The sequence below is a fragment of the Mauremys mutica genome, chromosome 5 (assembly GCF_020497125.1).
Source record: "Mauremys mutica isolate MM-2020 ecotype Southern chromosome 5, ASM2049712v1, whole genome shotgun sequence".
Classification (NCBI taxonomy): Eukaryota; Metazoa; Chordata; order Testudines; family Geoemydidae; genus Mauremys; species Mauremys mutica.
This window is the reverse complement of record NC_059076.1, coordinates 58,681,647-58,701,148: the sequence shown is the minus strand read 5'-3', so window position 1 is coordinate 58,701,148 and position 19,502 is coordinate 58,681,647.

Sequence of the window (19,502 nt, the reverse complement as noted above, 5' to 3'; positions counted from 1 at the left end):
TCATTCTAGTTCTGAATCTGTCTCAGACTCAAAAACATAGGTGTGGGTTGGATTCAGGGGTTGAAATCCAAGTCCTTTCCCCATCCTGTGAAATTTGGTGGAGGCAGGTCAGATTTCAGGTTCCAGATTTCAGCCCTATTCTACTTTGTACTTATACAGGTAAGCCAAGAATGTTACAAAAGGTCTGGGGAATACCCATGACATTAATAAAATTGGGTTTCATAAAAATTCATGAAGATTACAATAGTCTAGGACAGCGGTTCTCAAACTGTGGGTCAGGACCCCAAAGTGGGTTGTGACCCCATTTTAAGGGGTCACCAGGGCTAGCTTAGGCTTGCACGGGCCCAAGGCCAGAGCCAAAGCCTGAGACCCACCACCCGGGGTCGAAGCCTGAGGGCTTTTGCCCTGAGTGGTGGGGCTTGGGTTACAGGCTCCCTGCTGGGCTTGAAGTGCTTGGGCTTCGGCTTTGGCCTCCCTGCCTGGGGCAGTGGGTTTCAGGCTTTGGTCCCCCCTTCTGGGGTGGTGTAATAATTTTTGTTGTCAGAAGGGGGTTGTGGTACAATGAGCCCTGGTCTAGGATGAGGCCTGGGGAACACAGATGAACTTCTAATAAGAGGGAACTTTGAAAAAAAATTGAGTTCATTAAATCAGGGTTTGTCTGCACTGTTTCTTTTCTAAGGATGTCAGAATCTGTACAAATACAAATCCTCAAAATGCCACTGTCGGGATGATAAATAGTACTACCCACGCTACAGATGGAGACACTGAGACATAGAGCAGTTACATCTCTGTGCCTCAGTCATACACACCAACATCATACACACAGTCAGTCCGGAGCCACAAACAGAACCAAGGAATCCTGACCCCCTGTAGTGGAATGGTTACCCCGCTCCGGCCCTGAAGGGGTTAAAGCAGCCCTGGAGAGGGCTGGGGGGGGTGGAGAGACTAGTCTGATTGGGAGAAGCAGCCACAAGTGGGGCCATGCCCCAATCAGACCACAGATAGCCCTATAAGAGAGAGAGAAGGACCTGGCTGCCTGGGAAGCTGAGGAGGGTACCTAGGGAAGAGCAGAGGGGCAGCCCAGGAATAGGCGAGGCAGCTGGTCCAACCCCCCTTGCTGATGATGAGTAGTTTACAGACTGCAATCTGTGAGCAGGGGCTAAATGGAGACTGGCAGTAGCCACCGAGGCAAGGTGAGGATGGCGGTTGGGGGTTCCCTAGGGAGGGGAGACCCATAGTGAGGGGGTGCTGCGGTGGGCAGAACCCCTGGGGTCTGGGAGGGATACAGGGCCAGCAGCAGGCAAGACATCAGCCGGCAGAGGGGGCTCCAGAGCTGGAAAAGAGCTAATTTCCTGGACAACCAGCAGGAGGTGCTGCGCTGGTGAGTCGTTGCCCCTCCACACACCCCCAGTCCATTTCTCTATTAATTATACCACATTCACTCTGCCATATCTATTTCTTTAAGTTTGATTTATTAATTGCACTGGATTTTTTTGATTTTTTATGTAAGTAGTTTATATAAGAAACCTAAATCTGATATAAAATAACATTATATAACATAGCATAGAAGGAGTGATAGTAAGGAAAATATCTGAAAGGTATTCATTTGTTTCACCTCTTTACCATATGTTATATGGAGACACTAACCTGTAAAATGAACAAAGCAAGAGACTAAAGTTCCTATGAGTCCAACCAATTGTGTCAGTCTTCCTTCTGTTCAGTTTTTGGCATGTTGTTGCTAAAAAAGGTAGATAAGGAGATGTGGTTTTGCTATTTTCCATCTCAAGAGATCCTTTTCCTGTGTTTTCATTGAATGGTAACTAGGACAATAAATAATAATCAGCCAGTATCTTTCCTGGATAATTTCGTTTTATTCCTAAATACACTATCCCATATATGCTTAAACCTAGGGAAAAGAATCCAAGGGAAAAGAGAGTCGGATTATAGTGTACTGGAAATTTTATATTTTTAATATGTATGCTTCTTTTAATAAAGAATTCATGTGAAAGTGCTTCTGCATATATTCAGCCTGGTTTATAGAAAATGTTTCTATTTACAAGTTTATTACTGCTAGTTTCCTGTATTGCCACTCAGTCCATACCCAGCAGTCAGCTTCATCCTTTACAAACTACTGAGCAGGCAGGAAAAAGTACATAAAACTCTTTGTTGGTACTGCTATGATATCAAATAAGCTTTGGGTTCCACATCACTAGTACTGCATCATTACAACTATGGTGCTGCATAGTGAAGGGGGAAAGAAAAGGAAAGCACTTTTTTTTTTTCCAAATTTTAGTTGTTTCACATCATCCAAATGTTTACCATATGGGGTTCTAACCAGCCTGGAGGTCTCAGCTGGGGAGTTACAATTCCCCCGGCCTATTAGAGCTGGATCATTTGGATGAATGGATTCTCTGTGTCACCTCCCCCTAGGCTGCAAAATCCAGCTGATCACATCTGATGAGAATCTTGTTGGACTACTGGAGGGAAAAATCAATGGATAACTGATAGACACAGGGAAAGTGGCTACAATGTTTCCTAAATTCTCTGGTAGTTCCCTAAATCATATCTCTTAGATAATTTATTCATACTCTGTGATTAGAAAGTAAGATTCTGTGTTGGGAGAGAAGGATGTTTTCAATAGCTGCATGGATATTGGTGCTTTTCTACCAACTAATCCATAGGGAAGGCCAAATATTTCCTTCTCCCCCAGAGTTCAGGAGTCATAACGGGAAGTGAGTAGAAAAAGAGTTGTGTGGGAGGTCAAAGTGGAAGCGTTGGCCAAAATGAAAAGGCAACAAAGACTCAAATGCTTAGGCTTCCACTAGACCAAAACAAATACTATAAATACAAAAGTTCTCAAACCAAATTCTCTATTATCTAGGGAATTGTTACCAGAATTACAAAGCTTTGTTTTTTCAGGGCATCAGGTCACTCATGTAATCAGAGCTGCAGTTATTTTTCCAGTACATATAAGGAGGGGCTGGTACTTACAGTCAGCAGGTGTACAATTCCTCCAAGTGATTACTAGAGACAAGCAGGCTCAGATTTTAATTCATTCATAGTACAGAGAATGTATTCAAAAATCTGCTCTTTTTACTCTCAGATTTCTCCATACATTATCTCAGTGTTTTGTCTCTAAACATTTTGAAAACAATAGAACTAAAAATAAAACTTTCAGCTTGCTCACGCATATGGTTTTGTGTGTGTGTGAGAGACAGACTGTTTTGGTTTGTCTGTTTCATTTAGGATTGAAAGTCTACTTGTGTACAATTAATTCCTGGGAATTTGTTGTGGTTTTTTAGCCCACGTAAGTGCAGTAAAATGAGCTGGAAAATGTAGATAATTTCCTGGTAAATAATAAACCCAAATAAAAACATCAAAAATGCAGTAGGAGCTCCTGTGCCTATCTGACCTTGATCTGGTCTCCCCAATGGCACCTCTTGTGAACTGAGAGACTGTCTTTACTATCCTGTCTGTGAGCAGTAACCAGGCAGTCCCTCACTCCAATTAAATATAGCTTGAAGTTATACCGCTCTGCGCTCGGATCCAGTTGACAGCTCACCAGCTAAACAGGGTTAGGCCGGTTCCACATTTGGAAAGGTGGTTTCCCATAGCTCCTTGGTTACCAGGATGGTGATGCTGATGACACTTGTTAAAAAATAATATGTTAATTAAATTTGTGACTGAACTTCTTAGCTTACATAAAAAAGTTTGAATAAGAAGGATTCACTTTTTCCTGATCAACTGTAACATTGGAAAAATATCCTGCATCTGGGATAGAATGATAACAGATGTGTGGACTTGTGGCTTTGTGGTGACTAAGGTTGTTTAGTTGGGTGAGAAGAAATGATTTAAATGAAAATCTCAACATAATTTTAGCTATGGAGTCTCTACTGCTACTCCATCTACAGATATATTTCAGTATCGAAAGAGTCTTTTTGTATGTTAGATATATTTTATGCATTAGGGCTCTGATTCAGGAAAGCATCATGTTCAGGAAAGCACTTAGCACATGCTTAAGTCCTTTCCAGAATCAGGGCCCTAATTACTAGTAATGCAAATGATGAGCAGGAAGGGCATGCCATATTGGTATCAACAAGATGATGTTCCCCTTCTAACTGACTGACTCTCCGTTGAGAGACACACAAACATTCTTTTTCTGGTTATTCATGCTTAAATAATATTAATACAAGCTTGTATATTCAAGACATCCATAATACTGTATTAGCAAATCTAGCCAATGACCTATGTTATTTCTTTAATCCCAAATTGACTCCCAGTCTTATTCATTAGCAGGTTTAAATCAGTTTATGATTCAACATTTACAGAAAATATATTAGATAAATTATAAGGCCAGTTTCACAATTGTCTATATGGAATGCCTGCCTGGCAACTGTGAATAGGAACAGAGATAGAGCATGTGAGCTCTAGCTGAAGTGAGGTTAGAAACATTTATCACATGTTTCAGATGTTCCAAACTAATAATAGTCTAGCACTGGTTTTTAGAGAGAGATATAGCTGTGCTTAGAAAGGGTGAGAGTCCTGTGTATAATTCCTGCAAATAAAAGCTATGGTTTCTTTCATTCTGTTGCATTATCTCCCAGACAAAATTACTTCATATGTAGTACATATAATAATTTTAGCAAATCTAATGAAAACTGTTAGCTATAGGTTGACTATAGAGCACCAAACCATTTGTATAGTCAGCAGTGTACTGTGGCTTACAGATGTGATTCCTATAATAGTAAGTGAGCTCATCCACAGTGTAGAAGATTATTCATTAGGGAGAGAATAATGTAAGTGATATGATCATTACATCACCTTTTCCTGTACATTATTCTCAATTCAGCTGACAGGGAAAACATCCCTGTTTTAAGTTACATCATTTTCAAATTGTGTAGAATAATGAGTCTAGATACAGACTGCCTTGAAACCACATAATTTTTTTTAATGTTTCATTTGATAGCTTTTAGACAATGAAAAGCTAAATGCTACAAGATTGGACTGCCTTTATCTCTTTTCTTAGATAATTTGGTGACAGTATTACAGCAGACTTGGTTTTCCTTTAGCACCCTTTTCTTAACAACTGTCATTTTTATTTTCAGATGACCACTTTGAAGAAAACATTTGAGTTCTGTATAATGAAGGCTAGTGGCTAAAGAGCTCTATATTTTAAAAAGCACTGTGAAGGGATCAAGCCTTTCAGATTAAAGTGAAATAGATCTTCAGAGTAAGATATAAAAGGGGAAATAATAGCATTTTCCATTCCTAGGAAAATCTGTTTGGATTACATCAAGTGCAGGTTTTATTACTTTAAAAGGTGTCTATGAGAATGGAGCCAATGAAGGAGAATAGGTGGTAGCTCATCTTTCCTTTCTCCCTGCTTTTAGAAATGGAAATTTACATCCCTATCCTCAGGGATAGGAAGGAAAGCATCCATTAGAAGCACAAGAGGTTGATCACCATAAAGGGTGTGGCAGATCATGATAAAGGGTGTGGCAGAACTGAAATCACCATATAAAGAGGTAAATAATATCAGGTAATGGATATCCCCCTGGTTTTCAGAGTGCCTGGCGCTTCAATTTTTGATTTTGCTACTGTTTCTTCTATTCAGGCCCCTAGTGCCCAGTGTACTAAGCACCTCCTAAAACTCCCATCAGAGCAGGAATCATTAACAGCCTATTTTAAACACTTGTTGCCTATGGAAGGAGGGGTGTGTATACATGGATGTATATTCATGCAAACAGCTTAACTGTCAGAAGCTTTCACTAATTCTAAGTGCTGTGTTTATTTTGGGGTGCCCAACTAGAGATGTCTAGTGCCAGATTTTCAGAATTTGGACCCTCAGCTCCCACTTAAACTTTTCATTTATTAAATATTTGGAAAAGAAATAACAAATCCAGGAGATTCATAAGTACAAACATTAAGCATGTTCAATGTAGACATCTTTAAAAAAAGCCTTTACATTAACATGTTTAATATAACTGATAACCCTCTATTGCTCAACCTTATATATTTTTATCCTGTTATTTTCTTTTTCAGATAACTCAGGATTTAATTCTGCTGCTTGAACCTGTATGTCTATTTAATACCTCTTTGAATGACCATTTATCATCATTAATATTTTTTTAAATTACTCACTTTTTGGCTTATCATTGGAAAGTGAAATTAATCCAAATATTCAATTAAGGGAAACCATCACTAAATATTTGTCTTCTTTTTGTCTCCCTGGCTGCGTACTTATGTACCTGGTGTATTATCTTTTCCATCACCTCCAATACTTTTGTGAACCAAGATGTTCTAGTAGATGGGGCCTTTTGGTTCCAGTACCATGCTGTCACTATCATGTGAACTGCTATCAGCCAGTGCAGTATCAACTCACCGTGCTATCTAACTGCCACAGCATCAGTAGGCAATCCACCAAACAGGACTAAGTGGTGATCCAAATTGTATGTGGATGTCAAGGTCTATCTATTTATTATCATATCACTAACCACAATTCCCAGTTGCATGGAATAGGCAGGTTTTTTTTAATGCAGACAAAGTAGGCATTACTATACAATCACCCTTGATGACTATTGTCAGTTGTCTTTCAAGCTGTATATTAAATGGATGTATGATACTCATTAACTGAAGGTATCATTACAGTGTACGAGGTTTATGACTAAAGAGTCAATACCCTCTAAATGTAGGTTTACATGATAGGTCAGTGGTTCTCAAAGTACCAGTGGTAGGGAAAAAATAGAAAATATGGTGGGGAAGGTTGTGAGTATAGGTGATTCATGAAATTCTCTCCTCCCTACAAAGAGATTTTCCAACTACTGAGATAGATGGAGTGTCCCCCCCTCCCCTAATCAAACAATTGGGATCCATTTTGTCAAATTAGAGCCTAGACTAAAACATATCATCCAGATCATGTATATTCCAAAAAACTTCTAGACATTTGTATTTATGTAATAGACCAACAGTTAAAAATACAGGGCCAAATTCTATCCTTCAAAGCATCCAAAGGCAGAATTTGGCTCATAGCATTAAAAAAATTGCTCATTCCTCATATACTTTTATGAGCAGTAGTTTTATACATACTCTGACATTATCAATGTATATAAGGAAATAAAAAAACTTGCACCAAAATATCAATCCTATATGCTACATATCCCCACTATCCAGCATGAGAACAAAATTCAACACATTAACACATTTCTTCACCTCTTTATGTTTTTAAAAGTTGTTTTGCAATCCTGCTTACTGGCTATATTTTGACACCCCAGAATTAATCAAATTGTGATTAAATGGCTTCTAGAATTCTCTGAAGGAACATAGAGTCAGTCCACAAGAAATTAGATAAATCCATATTTAATATAGATATAAAATGCAATTTTCAATTAATTTTTTTATTAAGACATACAATAGATAGACTAATGTGTAAAATCAATGGACACCAAGTGAGAACAAACAAAACATGCATGGAAGATTTATCATCCCATTTTAAGACTCTGTGACAGTTTAATTTAGAGGAATTTAAATCTGCGGTAGCATATAAACAAATAAAATATTAGTTTTCAAAGTGCACCAATACAATTACAGGGATGGCAGAAAGGCTGTGGTACAAAATATGCAGAACCTAATTTAAGATAAGATTGCAACACCTAGAAATACCAGGTGAACTGGCAGGGCCCACCTTTGGGGCTAACCCTGAATTATTGGGGGGACAACCCTCTCCAGTGTCAGTGCTGATCAGCATTTCCCTTTTCACAAGAAAGTTTGATTTATACTTTGAAGGCTATCACTAGGATTGAAAGTTTGTCATTGGAATTTTTCCTTAAAAATCATGGGTTATTTACAGATCAGTCCCCCAAGGCTGTTTTTTTTGGAGTCAGAAAGCCACATTGCCATATGTCTTTGGGGGTTTTATTGGGGTGGGTAATTTATAGGGAAGCTTCAGTTAGGCTTGGTCTGGCAGCGTTAAGGCCATTGGTTATCTGAACTCTCAGCCCTAGTCTACACTGTGTGGTTAGGTTGAATTTACATGCATTTAGGTCAATTTTATAAGCAATGCGTCTACACAAACAACTCTGTTCCGTCGACCTAGAGGGCTCTTAAAATTGATTGCTGTACTCCTCCCGGCGAGGGGAGTAGTGCTAAAATCGATCTTGCTGGGTCAAATTTGGGGTAATGCAGATGCAATTCGACCGTATTGGCCTCCAGGAGCTATCTCAGAGTGCTCCAATATGACTGCTCTGGACAGCACTTTCAACTCTGATGCACTAGCCAGGTACACAGGAAAAGCCCTGAGAACTTTTGAATTTCGTTTCCTGTTTGGTCACTGTGGCGAGCTCAGCAGCACAGGTGACCATGCAGTCCCCCCAGAATCACAAACAAGCTCCAGCATGGACCGAACAGGAGACACTGGATCTGATTGCAGTATGGAGAGAAGAGTCTGTACAGGCCAAGCGCCGATCAAAAAGAAGAAATGCTAATATATATGCCAAAATCACACAGGGCATGGTGGAGAAAGGCTACAACAGCGACACACAGCAGTGCCGCGTGAAAGTTAAGGAGCTCAGGCAAGCCTACCAAAAGACAAAGGAGGCAAACAGTCGCTCCAGGTCAGAGCCCCATACATGCTGCTTCTATGATCAGCTGCATGGCATTCTAGGGGGTGACCCTACCACTACCCCACCACTGTCTGTGGATTCCTGCAAGGGGGGAGTCTCACACAATACAGAGGAGGATTTTGTGGATGAGGAGGAGGAAGAGGAGGAGAATGTGCAGCAGGCAAGCGGAGAATCCGTCCTCCCTGGCATGCACGATCTTTTCATCACCCTGAAGCCGGAGAAGGCACATTTGGTGAGTGTACATTTGTAACTACACTACAGGGTTTAAAAGCAATAGTGTTTAATGTTTGATTTGCCCTGAAGACTTGGGATGCATTCGCAGCCAATACAGCTACTAGAAAAGTCTGCTATTGGAAAGAAGGGCGCTGCAGTTTGAAACCATTCCCACGTTATGAAGGCGGAAGAAGCCAACCCTGCATACCCTTTGGCTTACCATGGCTGCCTGGAAACCGAACTGTGTTGCCCAGCTGTGTGTGATGTATCACTATACCGGCAGGCACTCAATATAAAAGGCAAAATGCGACCTTGTACCTAAAGCACATGTGCTGTCTCCTGTGAATTGCTTGATTCACTGTGAAAGAGTCTCCCTTTTGTTATCAGAAATGTATCATCTTAAATTCTATTCTCCTTTTATCCCCCCCGCAGGTGCAAATGTTTCTATGCTTCCCCCATCATCTCTGTCCCTGAGGTTACCGCAGATTAGAAGGTGAAAAAAAAATGCACTCGCGATGACATGTTTTCCGAGCTCACGCAGTCCTCCCACACTGATAGAGTACAGCTGAATGCATGGAGGCATATAGTGACAGAGGCCAGGAAAGCATACAGTGAGCGTGATGAGAAGAGGCAGGAGGCGATGCTGAGGCTAATGCGGGAGCAAACGGACATGCTCAGGAGTCTGGTGGAACTGCAAGAAAGCCAACAAGAGCACAGACTGCTGCTGCATCCCCTGTATAACCGCCTGCCCTTCTCCCCAAGTTCCATATCCTCCTCACCCAGATGTCCAAGAACGCGCAAGGGAGGGGGGAGGTGGCTTCAGGCACCCAACCACTCCACTCCAGAGGATGGCCCAAGCAACAGAAGGCTGTCATTCAAACAGTTTTGATTTGTAGTGTGGCTACAATAAGCAATGTGGCCTTGTCCTTCCCTCCTCCTCCACCCCACCCCACCCGGGCTACCTTGTCAGTTATCTCACTTTTTTTTTTTAAATAAATAAAGAAAGAATGCATGGTTTTAAAACAATAGTGACTTTATTTCCTTTGCCAGCTGTGATCGAAGACAGGAGGGTGGCTGGCTTACAGGAAATTAAAATCAATGAAGGGGGCGGGTTTGCATCAAGGAGAAACGCACACAACTGTCATACCATAGCCTGGCCAGTCATGAAACTGGTTTTCAAAGCCCCTCTCTGATGCACAGCGTGCCTACCTGTGCTATTCTAATTGCCCTGGTGTCTGGCTGCTCAAAATTGGCTGCCAGGCGATTTGTCTCAACCTCCAGCCCGCCACAAACGTTTCCCCCTTACTCTCACAGATATTATGGAGCACACAGCAAGCAGTAATAACAATGGGAATATTGGTTGTGCTGAGATCTAACCTAGTCAGCATACAGTGCCAGCGAGCTTTTAAACATCCATTCTACCACGATTCTGCACTTGCTCAGCCTATAGTTGAACCACTCCTTACTACCGTCCAGGCTGCCTATGTATGGCTTCATGAGCAAGGGGTAGGCTGAGTCTTCAAGGATAACTATTGGCATTTCAACATCCCCAGCAGTAATTTTCTGGTCTGAGAAGTAAATCCCTTCTTGCAGCTGTTAAAACAGCCCGGAGTTCCTAAAGATGCGAGCGTTATGCACTTTTCCCAGCCATCCCACACTGATGTCGGTGAAACATCCCTTGTGATCCACCAGTGCTTGTAGCACCATTGAGAAATACCCCTTGCGGTTTACGTACTGGTTGGCAAGGTGCTCCAGTGCCAAGATAGGGATATGCGTTCCGTCTATTGCCCCACCACAGTTAGGGAACCCCATTGCAGCAAAGCCATCCACTATGACCTGCACATTTCCCAGAGTCACTACCCTTGCTAGCAGAACGTAAGTGATTGCATTGGCTACTTGGATCACAGCAGTCCCCACAGTAGATTTGTCCACTCCGAATTGATTCCCGACTGACTAGTAGCAGTCAGGTGTTGCAAACTTCCACAGGGCTATTGCCACTTGCTTCTCAACTGTCAGGGCAGCTCTCATCTTGGTATTCCTGTGCTTCAGGGCGGGGAAAAGCAACTCACAGAGTTCCAGGAAAGTGGCCTTACACATGTGAAAGTTTCGCAGCCACTGGGAATCATCCCATACCCACAACACTATGCGGTCCCACCAGTCTGTGCTTGTTTGCCGAGCCTAGAATCGGCATTCCACTGTACCAACCTGCCCCACTGCCACCATGATGTCCCCATTGCCACATCCCATGCTTTCTGTGTCCATGTCCTCCTCACAATCGTCCTCGTGCTGGCGGCTCCTAGCCAGGTTCTGCACACACTGCAGGATAATGTGTGAGGTGTTTACAATGCTCACAACAGCAGCGGTGAGCTGAGCAGGCTCCATGCTTGCCGTGCTATGGCATCTGCACGGGTAACCCAGGCAAAAAGGCGCAAAATGATTGTCTGCAGTTGCTTTCACAGAGGGAGGGAAGGGAGACTGATGACATACCCAAAATCATCCGCGACAATGTTTTTGCCCCATCAGGCATTGGGAGCTTAACCCAGAACTCCAATGGGCAGCAGAGACTGAGGGGACTGTGGGATAGCTACCCACAGTACACCGCTCCGTGAGTTGATGCTAGCCACGGTATTGAGGATGCACTCCGCTGACTTAATGTGCTTAGTGGGGACACAATTGATTATATAAAATCGCTTTCTAAAGATCGACTTCTATAAAATCAACCTCATTTCATAGTGTAGACATACCCTTAGTTACCAACATGCCCTACAGCCATTGAGAGGGGAAGATAGTGGAGGTGATGGCTTATCTTCAGGCTTCTGGTAAATGGGGTGAAGATGTAGCATGAACCATAGTAAAAAAAGGCTGGAAAGAAAGAGTAGGTTGACAGTAACCCACAAATCTTTCCTTTACCCTTTTTTATTTAAAATGAACCAGTTAATTTGATAAGATCTCCAAAACGTATCTTGCAAGGCAGGCCCAATAGAATTTGGGGTTCCTTTAGCATCAGTGATAAAACATCTCCATGAGAAGACATGAAATAATGTAATTGTGGGACAAAATTTAATTTGTAGAGCATTTTCAATATGAAGAGCTAACAATGATAAATACTTTGTTCAATTCTGAAATGTGCAGGATTCTGTGGTTTGTGTGGGTAAGTTGGTTACTTTCCTCAGCACTGAAATGAGTGATTGTTCCAGAAGTATGCTGGAGTAAAAGTGTGACATACGGGAGTACTAGTAAGAAACTGATTTTCATTAGCTGGTACCCGTCAAATGGGTCAGGATTACAAAAGGCTATACTCCTGGTCAAATGGCAAAGATTAGTATCCACTCACTCCAATGGTTACTGTGACAGATAGGAAAACCTGAGGAAAGACATCGTGTATGAGAAAATTGTACCAATTTGTCTAAATTGGTTTAGAAACTGTTTTAAATAGGCACAACTCTGTTGTTTGGAATACTTATTTCAATTTAAGAGTGTCATATCAATTTAGTTTAAGTTTTTAGTTCAGGAATTTGGGCCTTTTAAAGCACCTAGATATACTGGATTGATCCACACATTAACCACTAAAGTGGGCTATCATTTAACACTAGGTTGGGAGCCTAGTTACATCTACAGTGCAGAGAGAATTTAAAACTGAAAACTTTTGGAAAATATTGTAAATAAAATAATAGCTTGCAAGGGTGGTTGACCAGTGGGTGATCCAACTACACCTCTACCCTGATATAACGTGGTCCTTGGGAGCTAAAAAATCTCACCATGTTATAGGTGAGACCACGTTATATCGGGGTAGGGAGAGGAACTGCTTTTACTGCTTCCCCCTCCCAGCTTCTCCCTTCCCCACCAGCTTGCCACACCAATCACCTGTTTGGCCCGACAAGCCTGGAACGGGGGGCGAGGAAGCAGAGCGGAGACGGTGCGCTCAGGGGAAGAGGCGGAGATGAGCTGGAGTGGAGAGTGGTTCCTCTGCGCCCCCCCCCCGTTACTTGCTGTGGCCCTTCCCGGGCCCCCCCACAGCTCACCTCCACTCCATCTCCTCCCATGAGTGCGCCGCAGCTCCGCTTCCCCCCTCCCTCCCAGGCTTGCCGTGCCGATCATCTGTTTTGTGCGGCAAGCCTGGGAGGGAGGAGAAGCGGAGCTGAGTGGCGCGTTCATGGGAGGAGGCGGAGGCAGAGGCGAGCCGGGGCAGGAGAGCCGCAGCAAGTAAGGGGGGAGGGGGCGCGGAGGAACTGCTCCCTGCCCCAGCTCACCTCCGCTCAGCCTCCTCCTCCTCCTCTCACAAGCACGCCACAGCTCCACTTCTCCCCCCTCCTTCCCTGGCTTGCTGCGCCAATCAGCTGTTTTGCACGGCAAGCCTGGGAGGGAGGAGGGAGAAGCAGAGCTGTGGCGCGCTCGTGGGAGGAGGCGGAGCAGAGGTGAGGTGGGGTGGAGGGGCCCCCGGGGAGGACCACAACAAGTAACGGGGGCGCAGAGGAACTGCTTGCGGTAACACGAATTTGGATATAACGAGGTAAAGTAGCCCTGTCCCTCGAAGTGCTGCTTTACTGCGTTATAAATTCGCATTATATCGGACCGCATTGGGGTAGAGGTGTACTAAAGGAAATGATGGATTCACCATCTCTTGCTGTCTTCAAATCAAGGTTTTTACATATTCTATAGTAATACAAATAAATAATAAGACTAGATGCCTTGCTGGAAGATATCAAACTATTGAACTCAATATAGGAGTAACTAGGGGAAATTTAATGGTCTGTGATATATAGGAAATTAAACTAGATGATCCAATGACTCCTTCTGGTCTTAAAATCTCTAATCTATGATAATAGATCTGTTTAAAATTTGACACTTCTGATTTTCAGTGGATTTAAGCATCCATTTATTTTGCTTATTTCCATCTGCATGGGTTTGCATCCCAGAGAGCCCCGTATTATACTTTTTGGATTCTATCTAGCTAAGTGTTTGTAACATATGCATCATTGTGGTATAAAAAATATTCAAGGCAAAACTTAGATACACATGTATTATGCCTCATTTGGGATTGATATCATGAAAAACCAAAGGGTTGGGGGGAGAGTAAAGGTAATGCAGATTGAGGAAGAAGATATAAAGTTAATCATGTCATCTGTTGGGTCTTTCATAGGTCTTCATGGTAAAAAGAATCTAAGCAGATGAATGCTACTTTTTGTCACAGAAATAAAAATAAACTAGATTACTGCTAACCCCATATGTCCAAAAATCATGAATCAGGTCCCAAAATAATCATTAAATTGGTGTAAAAATAATGATTGAAAAAATATTTGGCATTCTTTTCATTTGTCTTTTGTTTTTTTATCTCTCAGGATTCACATTTTCAAGCTTTTCTCCACAGCCATGAGAGCCAGAATCTTTCATTTAAAAAATAAAAGTAAGCTGAGATTCTCTTGTAATCACCTGATACAAGGATCTTGGCTTTAAGAAAAATATCAAAAATTTTGAGACTCATGATAAAAACCACAAGAGTTGACAACAGGGAAACTACTCACAAAAATATTTTAAAAAAATTGTTGGTCATCTTGATAACTGGGTTGAAATACATTGGTTACAAACATAGGATTCAATCATATAACTTCACTCATTTGAGTAATGCCACTGAATTCAATGGACTTCAGGATTGGGCCTATTATCTAAATAAAAAAGACTGTACTCAATCAGTCCCGTTTTGTCTGTTTAGTGTTTAATAGTGTGTACTAAGGCACTTATAGGGCTTCCTTAATTGTAGCAGCAGAGAACCTCTTAATATTTAATGCATTTCTTCTTGTGACACCCTTGTCAAGTAGGGAAGTATTATTATCTCCATTTTATAGATAGGAAACTGAGGCACGGAGAGACTAAGTGACTTGTTCAAGATTCTAGCCTGGAACCCAGGGTCTCTGGGTGGCGTTAGGCACTGGACCATCCTTCCTACCTCATTCATTTAGTGAGCTGTACACACACACACACCCCCATCATTCTGACTACTTATATCTATTTTGTTAGTTCAATAATAATATTAACAATAAAATTACTAGGAAACCAAATATTGATTTAAGCCCCAGCACAAAGATTTTCAGTTGCAACTGTACATTAAAAATACTTGGATTAGAAATCGATTTGGGTGTGCACATTGCTTCCATACAGCCTACCTGTCTCTTGACTTCCTTTCCAATTTGCCCACCTTCTTTTTGCCAGAGACTTAAAATGTTTCTTCCATTCCTCTGAGACAAAAGGCAGTGATCAGCATTAATTAGCCACCTGCACCCACAGCAGAAAACTAAAACTTGTTTGCCTTACATGGTTTGTTGAACCTCAGGGGACCAACCACATGTGTTGTTTTAACAATTCAACTCCAGTTCCTCCAAGAGATGTTTAATATCTTATGCAATGTTTAGCACTATTAGGAGAAAAAAAATCTCTTTTTCCTTGTGTACACAAGTAATAAGGAGGAGGATATGCTCTATTGATTCCATGGAAGAATGAATAAATACCCTCTTATTTCCCTTCTTTTTTTAAAAAAACTTTTCCCTTTGATTTTCTCTTTTCCTATCGTCTATCTGCGTTTATAATGCTAAGCGACATATATGCCAGGAAGGTTATCATCTGTACCACTCTTCCTTCAACTGGAACTGTTGCCATGAAAATATGGGCCTTTTGCAGATAAAACTAATACTTAAGATTTATGTAGCTCTTTCCCTCTTCAAAGAGCTTTACTTATGTTAATTGGATGTAAACACTGCACTTTATTTCTAATTAAAATATTAAAAACAATAAGAAATAATAAAACAAGTGTCCTTTTAAATCTTTAACAGTGACATTTAATCAAGTTCTTTATTGTCAAATAATACCTTTTTAATGATGATTAACTATCTAACAAAGCTTATTTGTTGGAATATTTATAAACATCATTTTTCACCTGGTTGCCATTTCTCATTACTGCAGCAGGTTAAGAATGATTAAAAAAAAAAATTATTCTGCAGGGTTTCTCTCTTAAGGGCCTGATCCAAAACCTACTGAAGTCATTGAAAAGACTCCAATTGACTTCAACAGGCACTGGATCAGACCTGAAGTGCAACAATTTACTTGAATCTGGGGAAAAGCTGTAGACATAAAAACGAATTATTTGTGTGTTACTGGATTACTGGAAGTGCAATTTATGATGTCAGTGTGACACTGGCAGACCAGGTGCCAGCTCTTGCCAAGGCTTTAGGGCTCAGCCAAACGCTGACAAATTCATTGCTGGAACCCAGTCCAGCTCACCTGTGTGTTAGTATGGTTAAGATGGGTATTGAATTTATAACTATGTTTAGACTTTATGAAATGCTTGAAAGTTGCTACATGTATTAATCCTACTTATAATATCTGTAGTCCACACTATAAAGTATTACTTAAGTGTTAGCTGTAAAATGAACTATGTAACTCACCAAACAAGAAAAAAAACAACCATTACCTATACAAAATGCTAAATCCCTATGGACAGGTCTTCACTATAGGGCTATGTCAACCTAAGTTACGCAACTCCAGCTATGTGAATAATTTAGCTGGAGTTGATGTATCTTAGTAGACTTATTGCGGTGTCTATACCATGCTGGGTTTACCTTATGCTTCTCGTTCCAGCAGAGTACCGGAGTCGACAGGAGAGCAACTGCACGTCGATCCCCCGGTAAGTGTAGACAAGCCCCAAGAAAGGTATAACCTCTTGCCCATCGGGAAGGACTTCCAAAACTGAATGGCCATTGTGGAACACCACAATACCAAGACTTTGCTACTTGCCCCTGCACATCTATGAAAAGGTTATGTGCAAAAGGGCTTGTCCCATAAGCTTGAATTCTGGAAGAAGGAAATAAAGATAGTTGACAAGAAAATTTTTCTTCTGTTTGCTATAAAGGACACCAACAGGACCAGAGCTATGAAACAGAAGCAGAGATCCCCAGGGTCAACACGAGTTAGCCCTAAAAGACATTCAGAGCTGACAGATTACTACAACTCTGTCACGTTTTAAAACCATAGACTGTGACTCATTTGTGTATATATGTTTGCTAGCTGTAACCTTGTAATAGGTCTCATTTCTTTTTTCTAATTCAGTGGTTCTCAGCTGCAGCTCAGCTGTGTGCTAAAGGCTGCTGGGCCCACGGGGTTGGAGTATGGGCTGCCCCACTGCTTGGAGCAGCTGGGGTCCGCTTCTGGCCCCACTCTGTGGAGGGTCTGTGGGCGGGGGCCAGGGCACTGGGCATAGGGGTCTGTAGAGGGCTTGAGGGAGGGGAGCTTTAGTTCTCAACCTGCAACCCAGATAACACATTGTGGTCTGCAGAGCATCCCACAGTGATAGGTTGAGAACTACTGTTCTGGTTAATAAATCTTTAGTTAGTTTATTACAGGATTGGCTACAAGCATCTTTGGTAAAAGATCTAAGGTACAAATTGACCTGGGGTAAATGACTGGTCTTTTAGGAGTGGTAGCAACCTGAATATTTTGTGATCTTTGTTGTATAGTAACCAACTATCACTAAGGGCTTGTCTTCACTGGCAATTTATAGCGCTGCAGCTTTCTCACTCAGGGGTGTGAAAAAACATCCCCCTGAGCGCAGCAAGTTTCAGCGATGTAAAGCGCCAGTGTAGACAGTGCACCAGAGCTGGGAGCTGCGCCCTTCGTGGAGGTGGTTTTTTTTTTTTGTTTGTTTTTTTTAGAGTGCTGGGAGAGTTCTCTCCCAGCTTTCTGCCGCGACCACACAAGGCACGTTAAACCGCTGCTGCGGCAGTGCTTTAGCATTGCCAGTGTAGACTAGCCCTAAGTCCAGCTTGCCTAGGTGGCAAGATAGTCCCCTAATGCATTCCAGTCTGTCTGCGACTCTGTGCTAAGGCTGTTACAGTGCTTTAGGAGTTCACACTTGTTACTGCACTGGTGAAATCTAATTAAAGAATATACAATCAGTGTGGGGTCTCTGCCCTGGTTTTTGACAGTCTGCCCTGAGGTTGGCACTCAGAGTCATGAAGCACTCCAGACAGCATGATAGCCAGAAAAATAATAATAGACAGAGACAGACTGCACAAGGCTTGAGCCAATTTTTTCTCAAATGATCTTAAAAATATATCCACAGAATGGGGAATACTCCAAGAACAGAGTCAGTCTTAGGCCTGGTCTACACTTACAAATTATGAGGAGTCCAGTGGCACCTTAAAGACTAACAGATTTATTTGGGAATAAGCTTTCATGGGTAAAAAACCCCGCTTCTTCAGATGCCTGGAGTGAAAATTACAGATACAGGCATAAATATATATTGGCACATGAAGAGAAGGGAGTTACCTTACAAGTGGAGAACCAATGTTGAAGGCCAATTTAATCATGGTGTATGTTGTCCACTCCAAATAATTGATGAGGAGGTGTCAATACCAAGAGAGGGAAAATTGCTTTCGTAGTGAGCTAGCCACTCCCAGTCCCTATTCAAGCCCAAATTGATGGTGTTAAGTTTGCAAATGAATTGTAGCTCAGCAGCTTCTCTTTGAAGTCTAGAATCCTGTGGCACCTTATAGACGAACAGACGTTTTGCAGCATGAGCTTTCGTGGGTCAATGCCCACTTCATCGGATGCAAGACGAAGTGGGCATTCACCCACGAAAGCTCATGCTGCAAAATGTCTGTTAGTCTATAAGGTGCCACAGGATTCTTTGCTGCTTTTACAGAACCAGACTAACACGGCTACCTCTTTGATCGTTGAAGTCTGTTTTTGAAGTTTTTTTGTTGAAGGATGGCTACTTTTAAATCTGTTATTGAGTGTCCAGGAAGACTGAAGTGCTCTCCTACTGGCTTTTGTATGTTACCATTCTTGATGTCGGATTTCTGTCCATTTATCCTTTTACGTAGAGACAGTCCAGTTTGGCCAATGTACATGGCAGAGGGGGATTGCTGGCACATGATGGCATATATCACATTAGTAGATATACAGGTGAATGAGCCTCTGATGGTGTGGCTGGAGTGGTTGGGTCCTATGATGGTGTCGCTATAGTAGATATGGGGACAGAGAAGGCAATGTGGTTTGTTACAGGGATTGGTTCCTGGGTTAGTGTTTCTGTGGTGTGGTATGTAGTTGCTGGTATTTTCTTCAGGCTGGGGGGCTATCTGTAAGCGAGGATTGGCCTGCCTCCCAAACAGGGGCGGCTCTAGGTATTTTGCTGCCCCAAGCACAGCAGTCAGGCAGCTTTCGGCGGCATGCCTGCAGGAGATCTGCTGGTAAGGTGGATTCGGTGGCATGCCTGTGGGAAGTCCCATGGTCCCGCACCTTTGGTGCCCCCGCCACCGAATTGCCGCTGAAACCGCGGGACTGGCGGACCTCCCGCAGGCGCGCTGCCGAAGGCAGCCTGACTGCCACCCCCACAGCGACCGGCAGGCCGCCCCCCGTGGCTTGCGGCCCCAGGCACATGCTTGGAGCGCTGGTGCCTGGAGCCGCCCCTATTCCCAAAGCCTATGAGGCCTGTGATCGTTTTCCAGAATAGGTTGTAGATCGTTGATGATGCGCTGGAGAGGTTTTAGCTGAAGGCTCTGGTGGTGTTATTTTCCTTGTTGGGCCTGTCCTGTAGTAGGTGACTTCGGGGTACCCGTCTCGCTCTGTCAATCTGTTCCTCACTACCACAGGTGGATATTGTAGTTTAAGAATGCTTGATAA